This window comes from Myotis davidii, unplaced genomic scaffold (genome assembly GCF_000327345.1).
Source record: "Myotis davidii unplaced genomic scaffold, ASM32734v1 scaffold580, whole genome shotgun sequence".
In the NCBI taxonomy this organism is placed as follows: Eukaryota; Metazoa; Chordata; class Mammalia; order Chiroptera; family Vespertilionidae; genus Myotis; species Myotis davidii.
Window position 1 is genome coordinate 407,195 of NW_006293313.1, and position 13,440 is coordinate 420,634.

The following is a 13,440-nucleotide window of genomic DNA, read 5'->3' on the forward strand; positions in this document are numbered from 1 at the left end:
TTTTTTCTTGTGAGGAACTTTTGTTATATTTTAAATATTTTTATTGATTTCGGAGAGAGGAAGGGAGAAGAGAGAAATAGAAACATCAATGATGAGAAAGAATCATTGATCAGCTGTCTCCTGCATGCCCCCTACTGGGGATTGAGCCCACAACCTGGGCATGTGCCCTTGACTGGAATCGAACCTGGGACCCTTCAGTCCGCAGACCGATGCTCTATCCATTGAGCCAAACCAGCTAGGGTGTGTTTTTTGTTTTGTTTTGTTTTTAATAAAAAAAAAATGCCCTAGTCTCCTTCAAATCCCTGAAGCATGGGTAGCTGCCAATTTATTCAGAACCTGTAGGCAGGTGGTAAAACTCTGGTTTGATTGCCTTGGTCAGGTTGGATGGAAGCAGACCCAGGCATTGCTCTGATAGGCTTGGTTTCTCTATTGGCCTATCCACTCTGTAAGGCCAATCACCTTGAAAATTACATTCGCATTTCCCATGCTCACAGTACCTTAGCTAATCAGTTTCTTAGCTACTTGGAATTTACATGGAATATTTATTAAATTCAATCACACCAATGGGCCCCAGGATCCCTGAACTTTAAATGCATTTATAGTTGATGATCTGACTAAGTTCTTTCCTGAGTGGAAAAGAAAGAGTTAAAAAGCTATCTTCTAGGAGTTTCCAGATTACAAAAATACAGATCTTGTCAGCAGTCCATGATATTCATTGAACAGGGCTCTGCTGGCCTTGCATGAGATGAAGAGCCTTAGAGAAAAGTGTTAGTCCTTGGTTACTGTAAAGTTGTGTGACTTTACGCCTTTCTTTTGTTTGTCTTTGTCAAGACAAAGCATAAGCAGAGTAATTTTGGAGTTGATCAGATTTCTGATCCTAGAGGATTTGTAGGTGTGCATCTGTACGTATGATGGCAATGCTTTATTAATAAGAGATTCTTGACTATACTACTTGCTACTGGAAGTTTTTTCATGGGTAAGTGGACTGCTTGGGCAGGCAAATACTTATTTGAACCAGTCTGTTTATTCACAATAAGAGAAAGGTTTACTGTCTGAATATCTTTTATCTGTGGGCAACTTTCAAACACTTAAGATGACTTGTGAATATGTTTAACGTAGCACCTTTCAACTTAAAAACTAAAAAAAAAAAAAAAAATCTGAGAACTTATTAATGGTGATGAAGCCTGAGTGAAGGTTTTAAAATAAGTAAATGAGGCATGAAACTATAAAATTGTACAAGTATTTTATAAGCAGACATATCATTACCTAAATACCATCCACCTAAATACCGTACACATACGCCTCACAGGAGCTCCAGGCTCTTGAGCAGGAATAGGAGAAGCATTATATTGTAGAAACACCACAGGAGCCTCAGCCCAAGAAGCGGTAAAATAGAAGCAGAAGGGTATCACTTAGCAGGATGTCATATTCTGCCTTTTCTTTTCATTGGATGGTATGTTATTATTCTTATGTTACTGTGGCCTCATCAACTAGATTATGTAGCATGTGAGCAGGGATGACATGTAGTACCCCTTTTAAGGCAAAAAGTGAAATATATTATCTCATGTAACAAATGCTAAAGCCAGGGATTTGAATTCTATCAATCTGTCTCAACTCCACCTTTACTAGTATCTCTTCTCTTCTCTTTCATTCCCTGCATACCAGTCCCATTCTCTTGGGCCAACTCTAAACATGGTTGCTGCACTCTCAGGTTCACATCTCAGCTTTGAACAAGAATAGAATAGAATCAAATACTAATTTTTGTAAATACAGTAAAAAATGCAACACCACATTTAATTGCCCCCTAATAGTGGTTGCATCTAGAAAGGCTTTAATTCATAAATGAAATGTCAATATGCAAATATGGAGTATTTTAAAATATATACAAAAGAGATTTTTTAGTTAACATAGTCAAAGAAAATATGAATTTTAGAACTAATATAGTAATGAGACAAATGAAAATCTCATATACTTCAAGTGGAAATATACAGTTATGCAACCACTTTGGATAACAGGTTTCCTATAAAATTAAACCTACATCTACCATAAAATCCAACTTTTCCATCCTAGGTATTTTTCTAAGAGAAATAAAAGCATGAACTCAAAGAAATATATGTATACCAATACTCACTGAAGTTTTATATGTAATAGCTCAAAACCAGCCTAAATGTCCATCAACCAGTGAATGGATAAGCAAATTGTGGTATATTCATATAAGGCAGTGGTTCTCAACCTGTGGGTCGCGACCTCTTTGGGGGTCGAACGACCCTTTCACAAGGGTCGTCCAAGACCATCAGAAAACACATATATAATTACATATTGTTTTTGTGGTTAATCATGACAGAAAGCAGATCAATGCTTACTAGGAGGAGATGGAGTAGAGAGTAGGAGGGAGAGCTTATAAAGACCTGTACATTGGAAACTATAACACATTCTGAAGAGAAAGTTAAAAGACAAATAAAATGGAGATATATGCCATTTCCATGGATTAGAAGACTCAATATTAAGATGTTAATTCTTCCCACATATTGGGTCAATGTATTATGACAAAGGTGCTGAGGTATTTCAATGGGGAAAGGGTAATTTTATCAACAAATGGTGCTGGAGCAATTAGATATTCACAATGAAAAAGATTAAACTTGACCCTTATTTTCATCATGTAGAAAAATTAACTCAAAATGGATTATAGACCTAAATGTAAGTGCTAAAACTATAGTCCTTCTGAAAGAACAATTGAGAAAATCTTTGTAACCTTCAGCTAAAGATATCCTAGATTGAACAAAAAAAATCTGTAAATGATAAAAAATAATTGATGCATTGAAGCTCAACAAAATTTAAAAGGCTAGCTCATTTAAAACCAGTATTTAGAAAATGAAAAGGCAAATATTTCCCCAAAATGTATCTGACAAAGAACCTATATAACAGACATAAAAATATTTACAACTCAATAATGAAAAGTCAAACAACATAAAAAAATAAGCAAAATATTTTATCAGACTTATCACCAAAGTATATATGAAGGTAACAAATAAACTCAGAAAAAGATGCTCAAGGTTATTATTATTCATTAGGGTAATGCAAATAAAACCACAATAAGATACAAATACACACCCAATAGAATGGCAAAAATTAATAAAAAACTGACCATACCAAGTGTTGGCAAGGATATGGAACAACTATAGCTCATATATATTGCTGGTGGAAATGCAAAATTATACAATCACTTCTGTATGTTTAGCCATACCAATAACATGCATATACTTACCAGATAGCCCACAAATTTTACTCTTTGCTTTTACTCAAGAGAAATAAAAACATAACCCACCCAAAGACTTGTACTCAAATGTTTATAGAAGATTTATTTATAATAGCCCGAAGCTGGAAACAACCCAAATTTCCATCAACTAAAAGTATTTTTAATCAGCCCGAATGTTGAAAAGCAAACAAACAAGTTCAGACCTGATTGGAAAGCCTACAATCCCATGTCTTTCTCTGAGTTTATAATCATAGCCAAATGTCTTAATTGTCAATTAAAAAGTTTTGATTTTTACTAAAATTTACAAGACTCTTCTAGGACCCATTAAGTGCCACTCTTCTACAGGGGAGGATAATGAGGCTACCATCATGGGTTTTACTCTTCTCAATAATTGCCATACACATACCATAATGCTAAATGCTTACATGCTCCAAACAAATGCACTGCACTCTCCATTTAGTTTGTTACAACCAAGTTTTCCCATGTTTCTGCCTACATGTCTGTTCAAGTGGACACGCACTCCCTGGACTCTACAGAGAATCCTCAGCCTATCTGATAAGGTTTGAGTCACCAGTACCTCATGTCCTTGTTTGTGCACCACAGCTCAGCAGCATTTTCTGAATCATCTTGATGAGAAGCCAACTAGAAGAAAACATGAGAACCAGTTAGGAAGCAAACTTTTCCTTTGATGTATGTTAGTATGAAAACCCAGTATCTGATATAGGCAAATATCCATCTTTACACACACACACACACACACACACACACACACACAAACTGCTTTTAATACAAAGTTGTCACTTGAGCAAAAAACTTTCATCTTTAGCTGATCCAATGATGGGAAGCTGTTTGGCATAGATTTAATAAAACCCTCGTATAAAACTAGCAGAGTGCCAGAGCTTCCATATAGAGTGTAACTTGAGCAGTTATCCTGAACATTGAAGAGCTGTCCAGCTTTCCAGAAAGAGGCCAGTAAAAAGTGGGGAGGAGTAAGGCTAAATTGGGAACACTAAAGGGCAAGCTTGTAAATAGGCCTTCAAATTTTACTTCGGATTTCAACTTTCACATACGCCCATTCAAGATGGGGCTGTTCCGTGTCGTAGTGAATTCTTGGGATATTCAGCACTGCTTTTTTCAAAAGAAGGTATATTTGGACTACAACAGGATGAAAACTAGTAACACATGAAAAAGTGATAGAGCAATTCAACTTAGTTTGTATTAACTAAATCCAAAAGAAGCATAAATAATTAAAGTCCTTGAATAATCCAAAATTTTCACTTTACAATTCATACCAGTTTCCATCTAGCCTCTTGTAAATGTTTTCTCTTTAAGTTCAAAAGTGTCCAGCAGAAGAAAGAAAAACATTAATTTCTTAGGAAACATACACACTTGGAAATTTGCTTTTGAACAACTGAATATTGGATCCATGTCCATAAAAGGGAAGCAAAAATGTCAACTAATCCACTTTGGGTTATTAGGCCTAAATAGCAACACATAGTCCTTGCCTTTCTCTCTGTGCCCTACATTCACGCACTGGTAGGGTCACTAGTGGTTGCTTGCTGCAGGCCAGGGCCTCCCTCCCTTCCTCCAGCCGGCCCTGTGCCCTGGTCAAACTCTTTGACGAACTCCTAGTGGAGGGGACAATTTGCATAATATGCTTTTATTATATAGGATTGCAGCTGTAATCTGTTTGGAAAAGTTTTTTCATTTAAATTGCTTTAAAATTCTATCTACAATCTTTAAAAAAGCCCTGACTGTATTTAACAAGCTCTTTCTCCTCACCTCATGAAACTTAAACCATGTACATTCCTATCCAATGAATCATCAATAACAATTTAAGTCATTCTAAATTTTTCTGAAATGACAACTATCATGATTATGAAGAATTAGCCTTGGCCAAGATAACACAGACTCCAAAATGTATGGTCTCAGGCAAATCCGTGTTCTGTTTGATTTCCTAAAGTCATAGAGAGCATTCCCAGGAACCCTCTGAGCTTTCTCAGTAAAGGGAGCAGTAATGTACCACATCATCTTGTGCACCCTCGGTCCACGTTAAGTGTGGACTTAAGAGAGAATAATCTTTATGGATCTCATGTATCTCAAAGGTATAAGCTGCTCTCTGTTTTTGTTTGAATGTCTGTTTTATTTTGTTTTGTTTTAAACTGTGTATGCACAGCACACAAATCTAAAAGAGTTATTACCTTGTTATTTCCCCTTAACATTAGGTCCCATCCAATGTGTCTTTTGATAGGACTGGAGAGAAAGAGAGGTGGGGATAAAAAGAAACTCTCTTCTTTCTTAGACATAAACTTGGGGCCAACTGGATTTGGAGCTTGCCATCTCATGGAATGTAAGAATGAAGCAACCACTTTAAAAATGTAGAATTGAAGTGTGTAGCACAATTAATGTTTATTGGCACCTGTCAAGCCCTTAGCCCAGTGGTTCACAACCTTGGCTGCACATCAGAATCACCTGGGAATCTTTTTAAAATCCTGATTTCTGGGCCTTGTCCTCTGGAAATTCTGTTTCTTTGTTACTAATGTTGTGGCCCCACCCCATAACAAAGAAACAGAATTGCTGGTGGATGATTTTTAAATTTCTCTTGAAAATCAGGATTTTAAAAAGATTCCCAGGTGGTTCTAATGTGTAGCCAAGGTTGAGAACCACTGCCCTAGCTGGTTCTACCCTTACCTTTTTTTGGTTCAGAGAGCCAAAAAATTAGCTTCTACTCCCCGCTCTGCTTTTGTTGTTGTTAAAGCCAGATTTAGTTATGTTTTCCATCATTGCACAAGAAGTAGCTGATACAGATGGAGAATAACTGAATTGTCAAGATCCATTCCAAAATTGAAGTTCCCAATGTTCTGGGGATAATTACATTATAAATTGGGTGTGGTGTGTTTCACGACAAAATTGAAATCTGAAAAGACAAACAAAAAAAAAACAACACAAAAACACAGAATATCAATCAAATGTGAGGAGAAAAAATTTTTTAAACCTACAGTCGTCCATCATTGGAACTATTTTGTGAGATAAATGAAGGGATGGATGGATAGATGGATGGATGGATGGATGAATGGATGGATGGATAGATAGATAGATAGGAGCTTATGTAGACAGAGTAGGATGATGCTGACATTGCTGAGATATTGGTAGCCCTTGGAGAGACGGCTTAGAGAGCATAAACTCTTCCTGCCTGAACAAAACATAGAGTACTGTCTTGAAGTCATTGGAATGGAGGGTATTGTGAATGTCCTCACTCATGTCTAACATGTTTTCCCTTTCTAGACTGTAAGGGCATACTCTAACAGTACAGTCTCTTAATAAGAGGTGCTAAGTATCACTTTGGTTGATAGATTGCTTTTAACATTTGTAGGTGCAGTGAAATTTAAAACTACACAGAGAAAATCTGTAGAAGGTGGTGACCTCTCAGGGATGGTGTTGAAATCTGGTTCATGATTAAAGCAGGGTGTGGTTAAGAGGGGCAGGGATGGAAAATTCTCTTTTGGCAACTTGGTGGAGATGTGAGGTTAAACTGTCAAAACAGCCGCAAAAATCTGTTGCCAGAAGAGAATAATAAAAACTCTAACAGCAGCTTTAAGCTGGGCCAGGCACTGTGTTCAGGGCTTTATGTGTGATCTCATTCAATTCTAAAAGCAATGTAGATTTCATGTTGCTCTGCACCTATTACAGATTAGGAGGTGAAAGCAAGGAGGTTAAATAATTTGTCCCCAGTGTCACTGACAACCAGTGGTGAAGGCTAGGTTTGGAACCAGGGCTGTCAAATTCATGGCCTCATGCTCTTACTAACTCAATTAGCTCATCACTGTTACCACTCCTCTAATCCGGAGCACATTCATAAACACCTCTCTGCTCCCCACATGCACAGAACTTTTCTCTTTTTTCTCTTCTCTCCTCAGCCCTCTCCCCCTCCACCACTCCCACCTGCCCCCATGACTCTCAGGTCAAAATCCTTTGTTTGAAAATCAACATGCATGAAATATTGACTCAAAACAATAAAAACATATTTTATTTTATTTTTTGAAATTTCCTTCTTCTCTGTCCCTTAATCAGAATGATCAAAACAATACAAATTTTTTTTCACCTGCCTTTGTATTTAAAAAACCCTCTAATACCATCTAATTTTTGTAAAATATATTTTTATTGATTTTTTACAGAGAGGAAGGGAGAGGGATAGAGAGTTAGAAACATCGATGAGAGAGAAACATCGATCAGCTGCTTCCTGCACACCTCCTACTGGGGATGTGCCCATAACCAAGGTACATGCCCTTGACCAGAATCGAACCTGGGACCCTTCAGTCCGCAGGCCGACATTCTATCCACTGAGCCAAACCGGATAGGGCACCATCTAATTTTTTAAAGCATAAAATATTAATGTTCTTTCCTAACTCTGTCAAGGAAAATTTTTTCAGCAGTGAATATTTCCCAAACTTCCAAAACTTAAAGAAGATAAAAAGAGGATGTGTCCTGGCTTAGCCTGCATCTTTAGACGTGTTTGGAAATCACTGGTCTGTTGCTCAAAGTCTCCTGATACCATAACTGTTTAAGAGCAGCAACTTTCTAGAAGCGAGTCATCCTCCGAGCTGCTGTGGGATGGGTTAAGTGCTGCTTGACCCTGGCTGAAGAATGACAAATGCATGTGTTCATGAGGGTTTCACACAGACACTTAGGGATCTATTTTTACCTCTAACAGGAACACTTTCTTAATGTAGGCAAATAATGATTAACACTGATTTATCAAGAGAGAAGTGAGCATCTTGGCCAATTGGAATCAATTTCATTATAGTATTTTTCTGTTATTTGTTAATTTTTTAAAGCATTTTTAAACACTGTGGTTTTGAGGGCATAACAGGTTACCACTTCTCATAATTAAAAATTAATATCTAGCCCGGCCAGTGTGACTCAGTGGTTGAGCATCGACCTATGGCTGAACTAGGAAGTCACAGCTCGATTCCCGGTCTGGGCACATGCCTGGGTTGTGGGCTTGATCCCCAGTGTGGGACGTGCAGGAGGCAGCTGATCAATAATTCTCTTTCATCATTGATTTTCTATCTCTCTCTCCCTCTCCCTTTCTCTCTGAAATCAATAAAAATATTTAAAAGTTAATATCTCTTTCAAACATACTAAGTTTGAAAGAGATATAAACTTAATGTTGCCAGCTACGCAATTATCACACCCAAGTAACTTATTTCCCCATTCATACATCTTCTCATTTTAGGCCAAGAAATAAGTATTTTCTCAAAATTAGTATCTGCTTTGGACATAAAACTTTTGGAAAGATATCTCTCTCAAACATCCAAATATCCCAGAAGGAAAGTAAGTGGTAGCTTTTAAAAACCTGAACATGATGGTGGTTAGAAGAAACTTTGAGGAAGGGTAGCTCTGATGTTGGGAAGCACAGAATGCACTTTTATTCTGGCCAGTGTGAAGAGAGAAGAGAGAGGCCCCAGTATAGGATCCTCAGGCCAGCTAGGTGTCTGAAGAGGAACCATCTTTCTAGTGGTTTCCCAACAGGTGGAAATCATGTAACCTGCCTCTGAGAATCATGACCAGAGAACATGCCTTCTCCCAGCTGGCCATAGCTGTTATGTTGGTAACCTTTGTCCATTCAACTGTGGCAACACTATGTAAAGCAGTAACTACCCAGAGATATGTCATCATGCCCTGCATGAAGGTAGTGAAAAATCTGGCACTGTTGCCATGGTAATCCTCTCAAAACAATAGGAATCCTACCAGTATTGTTAAATAGTTGTAGATTGGGTGGTCTCTACCCTCTAGAGTTATTTTCATGTTTCCTTATAAAGGCTCCATCAAAACTTTTTAAAAGAGGTGTTAGATTTAAGAAGGGAAATAGATAATAGATTAATCTCACTAATATGAGATTTGTACTTGACACATACTTCACAAAATTCTGTCTTCAAGTGAAAGATATAGCTGGAAGTGTATGGTATAGAGGAGTCAAACCCAACCTGAAAATGTAAGTGCAGATAAAATAAAGAGTGAAGGTTTTTAGTTTCATCACTTCATCTTGAAAAATTAAAAGAGAAAAGGAGATATGTTGGGAAATGACCAGCTTCACAATGATAGATTATTGGATTTTAGACAGCCTTTCAGATACTGAGAACAACAGTATCTGACCCATGGTACACACCCAAATGATTGCCTGTCTACTGAAGTGAATCACCAACATTCATTCAACAAGTACATATTTCAGTATTGTTTACTGGTGGATCATTCATTACACTTCAAATATGATTTTCAAATAAAAATATGGACACGTAAGTCATTAATTGAGGTTCTCTTTAGAGAACGGTATGATGTAAAAAGAAAAATTGGAAGTCCCATTATATGGGCTTTAAACATATGGATACATGTTTCAGTCAATTCATATAAGAGGGAAAGACCAAGAGAGAAATCTGCTGTAGAATTCTGTTCTTTGCATTCTAGAACATTTCAGGAGCATCACCTTATCCAGGCTTGGTGAAAGACTGAATTGCCACCCTTTAGTGTGGACAGTTCTCAAGGGCCTGGAGAAGGAGCCTGAGCATGAGGGTCTGTGATATGCCAAGGGGCAGTTAGCGGAGCTGAGTCCTTTGTAAATATGTATTTGGTTATGGAAATAGACACACAGGGCTGTTTGGAATAAAGAAGTAGGTGGGCATTCACCTCAAACTCAAAATAAGACCTCTTTCAAACTTTAAAAATATTTGGTTAAACATGCTAATAATGATTCTGGATTTTGAGATTTGGGTTTGCCAGGCCATCAACAGTGAGTGAGTGCGTGCCCATGGGGTACAGCGTACTAGTGAGTTCAGGGTTCTATGGGGAGTTACAAGGAGAGCAAACAATCTAGTTCATGTCCCCTGAGAGCTTATGGCCTGATAGAAAAAGGATTACCACATAACTGCTTACAAGAAATGCTAAACTAGGGCAGGCTTTCAGCCAAACTGCTAAAACATATTCCCAAAGCTATGTGATCAGCATGCTTGTTGGCTTTCCTTTCAAGGATCCCTCCCTGCCTGCTTTATGTCTTACACCAAATCTCATGTGGCAAATCTCAGGAACCATGTACTCGTACTCAAAACACCTCCCACAGGACATGCCCATGTGCTCCCCGAGTGGGGCCAAAAGCTGAAGTGTTCTTTCCTTGGTGTTTATGGTACCTCCCAAGCTGGTAGAAAAGTCATTATTGCGTTACCATTGAAAGGATATTCTGGCTGAAGAACGTCAAATGCAGCTGCTGTTAACTTCCAACTGAGCCTAGAAACCAGTACAGCAGTGCTGATGGCTGCTCTTTCTAAGTACCAGGTATGTATTTGCAGATGACCACAGCCATGTCAGTGTCAGCTGAAATGGCAGAATTTCAGCAATAGTTTTTCTTTCTTTCTTTTTTTTTTTTTTTAGCATCTAATTTGTTTATTGGTTACTTTAGTCAACTTGGACTAAGGAACATAGAGATGACAGTGACTGTACAAAAAGGAACCTTGTGACTCACAGAACAAGTATCAGAATCTTAAATTTGGGAGGGACACAGTAATCACTTGAACCATTCTCTTATCTTCCAGTGGGGCCATCCTTAGACTATTGAGACCTTTCACCTATCATCTATCTATCTATCTTTCATCTACCTATTTACACACATATATATCATTATATAATCTATATGTGTATATCTGTGTGTGTATATTCCATATATATATACACACACACACAATTGTGGTACACAGTTACATTGGTGGCTCCCAATAAAGCATGCCCCCGCTATGGTTTTCATGGCCTTGACTTTGAGTTCGTTGAGACATAATCAAGCATGATGCAAACAGGTTTGATAAGCACTTGCATTCTAAGATTTATCATCTTGGAAGTTTTTTACTGGAGCCCTAAGCCACAAGATGAAGCAGTCTATCTTGCCACAGAGACCCCGGAGAGAGGAAGATGCCTCATCAGCCCCAGCCCTAACAGGAATCCCACTGAGGGGCCCCACATTGAGAGAAGAAGCAATCTTAAACCATTCTGCCCTTGTCCAGCTATGACTGGTCAATTCACAAAATCATAATAACAATAAAATAATGCTGTTTTAGGTTACTAAGTTTGGGTAATAGATAAATATCCATGTGTAATGTCTGTGTGTATGACAACCATAGAAATTCCAGACTTCACTCTTATATTTGATTAATTATTGTATGTGTTTGGTAAGTAAGACAGAGTAAACTTTATATGTGTATTTTAACATAATTTATATATGTAAAAGTCAAGCGACCGGAATTACTAGTTGCTATGATGCCCACTGCAGTTGGCCCAACTGGCCCGATGGGGGCAGGGCTGGCTGGCCAACCTCCCGCCGCCCCTCCCTCCAGCCAGCCCCACCCGTGCACAAATTTGTGCACCGGGCCTCTAGTTAACAAATAATTGTAAAGCAAACACCTATGTAACCACAACCCATGTCAAGAACTAGAACACTGATAGCACCCAAATCCACTCTGTATGCTCCTTCCTCATCATAACTACTCCATCAGTAACTATTACCTTGATTTCTGTGGCATTAATTGCTTTTCCTTATAGTTTTGTCACTAATGTATACATTCTTAAATGTATGGTTCTTTTTGCCTGTTTTGAGTTTTCTATGAATGAAGTCACTCTGATTGTATTATTTAATAACTCACTTAATTTGCTGAACTTGTATTTGTGATATTATTCATCCATGTTGGTGTATCCAGCTATAGTTCATTCATTCCCACTACTGCATAGCACTCCACTGGGTGAACTCATCACAGTTTGTTTATCCATTCTACTCTAAATGGATGTTTGGATTGTTTCCACTCTAGATTAGAAGTGTCCTCTAAGCTGGGACCTTGTCCTATACACTTTGATGTACCCGTGAAACCATACTTCCTTCCTAAGGGCTACTATAAAATCCAAGTACAGACAAAGCTATCTGCCTGTAGTCCTGGACACTGTGGAGAGGTTACATTCTGAATCTTAGGGATTTCATTTGTAATTCACTAAGAATGACTAGCTTAAGGTCATAGTAAAAAGTTTAATTATTATACTTAAGGTGAAACTAAAAATAACCACAAGAGTCCAAACATGGTATTAAGCAATCTCAAGATGGTTTAAGGAAAGCAAACATGGAATAGTCAAGTTATGTTCCTGGGTGTATTGAGTGTGACTATGTAGTAATATGTCCAGATGGGTATGTCCTTGGGAGAGCTTTTTGAAATGCAGATCCCCAAGTCTGTTGAAGACCCACTGGATTATTTGAGACTTGGATCCCAAGGTTTCTATGAATGGATCCACTCTGCAAGTTTATTTTAATATTCCTAATTTATTCTATAAACATTGGAGTTTGAAAACAACTGCTCTAAATATATAGTTTGGTATGTTCAAAGGAAATACTTCTCACTTTACATTTTAAGAAAGCAGTTGCCTTAGGAAACAATATATTCTAATGCCATTGCTGTTTTACAGTCCAAACATTTCTTGTGATTACGCCTTTTATGTTGCCATAGCAGCCTGTAAAACATTCTCTCCTATCTACTCAGTGCTGCAAATCTGCACTTTTAAAGAGTGGATTTGAATGTTAGCAATAGTCACAACCATTTAGAAGCATGTCTGGTGAATAAGGTAAATGACCAAGCAGGGTAACAAGGTTTGGGATCTTAAATAAGATGTGACTGTGAAGCAAATTAAATTGATTTTTCTTGGGTGGCTCTCATAAAATACAAAGATGAGTAAGTCTGACAAAAAGTATGCACATTTCCATAATCACTGTATTTCTTTGTAACAAAAAATTGTTAAAATATTATATTTGGCTTGTAGAAACAAATATTCAAAATGGTCTGTTTTTAGACACTCCTGAAAATATAATTATGCATTGCTATCGTACCAGAAACATGTACACAAGGACATTAATTTAACATGATGCCTCAAATTCCATCCACATTGATGACTTTCTAGCACAAGTTCCAAATCAAGTTCTACAATATGAAATAAAGAGAGCAAGGAGCCAGACTGGAAGGGGCCCATGAATACTGCTTTCTAGCTTTTTGAATACTTTCACTTTGCTACTGCTGCTCAATCAGATGTAAATCCAATATCTTAAACGTCTACTTATTTTGTCCTAATTTTAAAAAATATTTTTATTTTTATTGATTTCAGAGAGGAAG

The 13,440-nt window shown here is 37.6% G+C and overlaps 1 long non-coding RNA gene across 1 annotated transcript in view; it reads right to left on the reverse strand.

Moving 5' to 3' along the window:
- Positions 1-13,440, reverse strand: part of LOC107183636 — a 173,038-nt gene that overhangs the window by 134,434 nt on the left and 25,164 nt on the right. Inside the window, exon 3 of the long non-coding RNA XR_001514420.1 lies at positions 3,834-3,898. This is a non-coding gene — a long non-coding RNA (uncharacterized LOC107183636). The remainder of the gene's footprint in view (positions 1-3,833; positions 3,899-13,440) is intronic.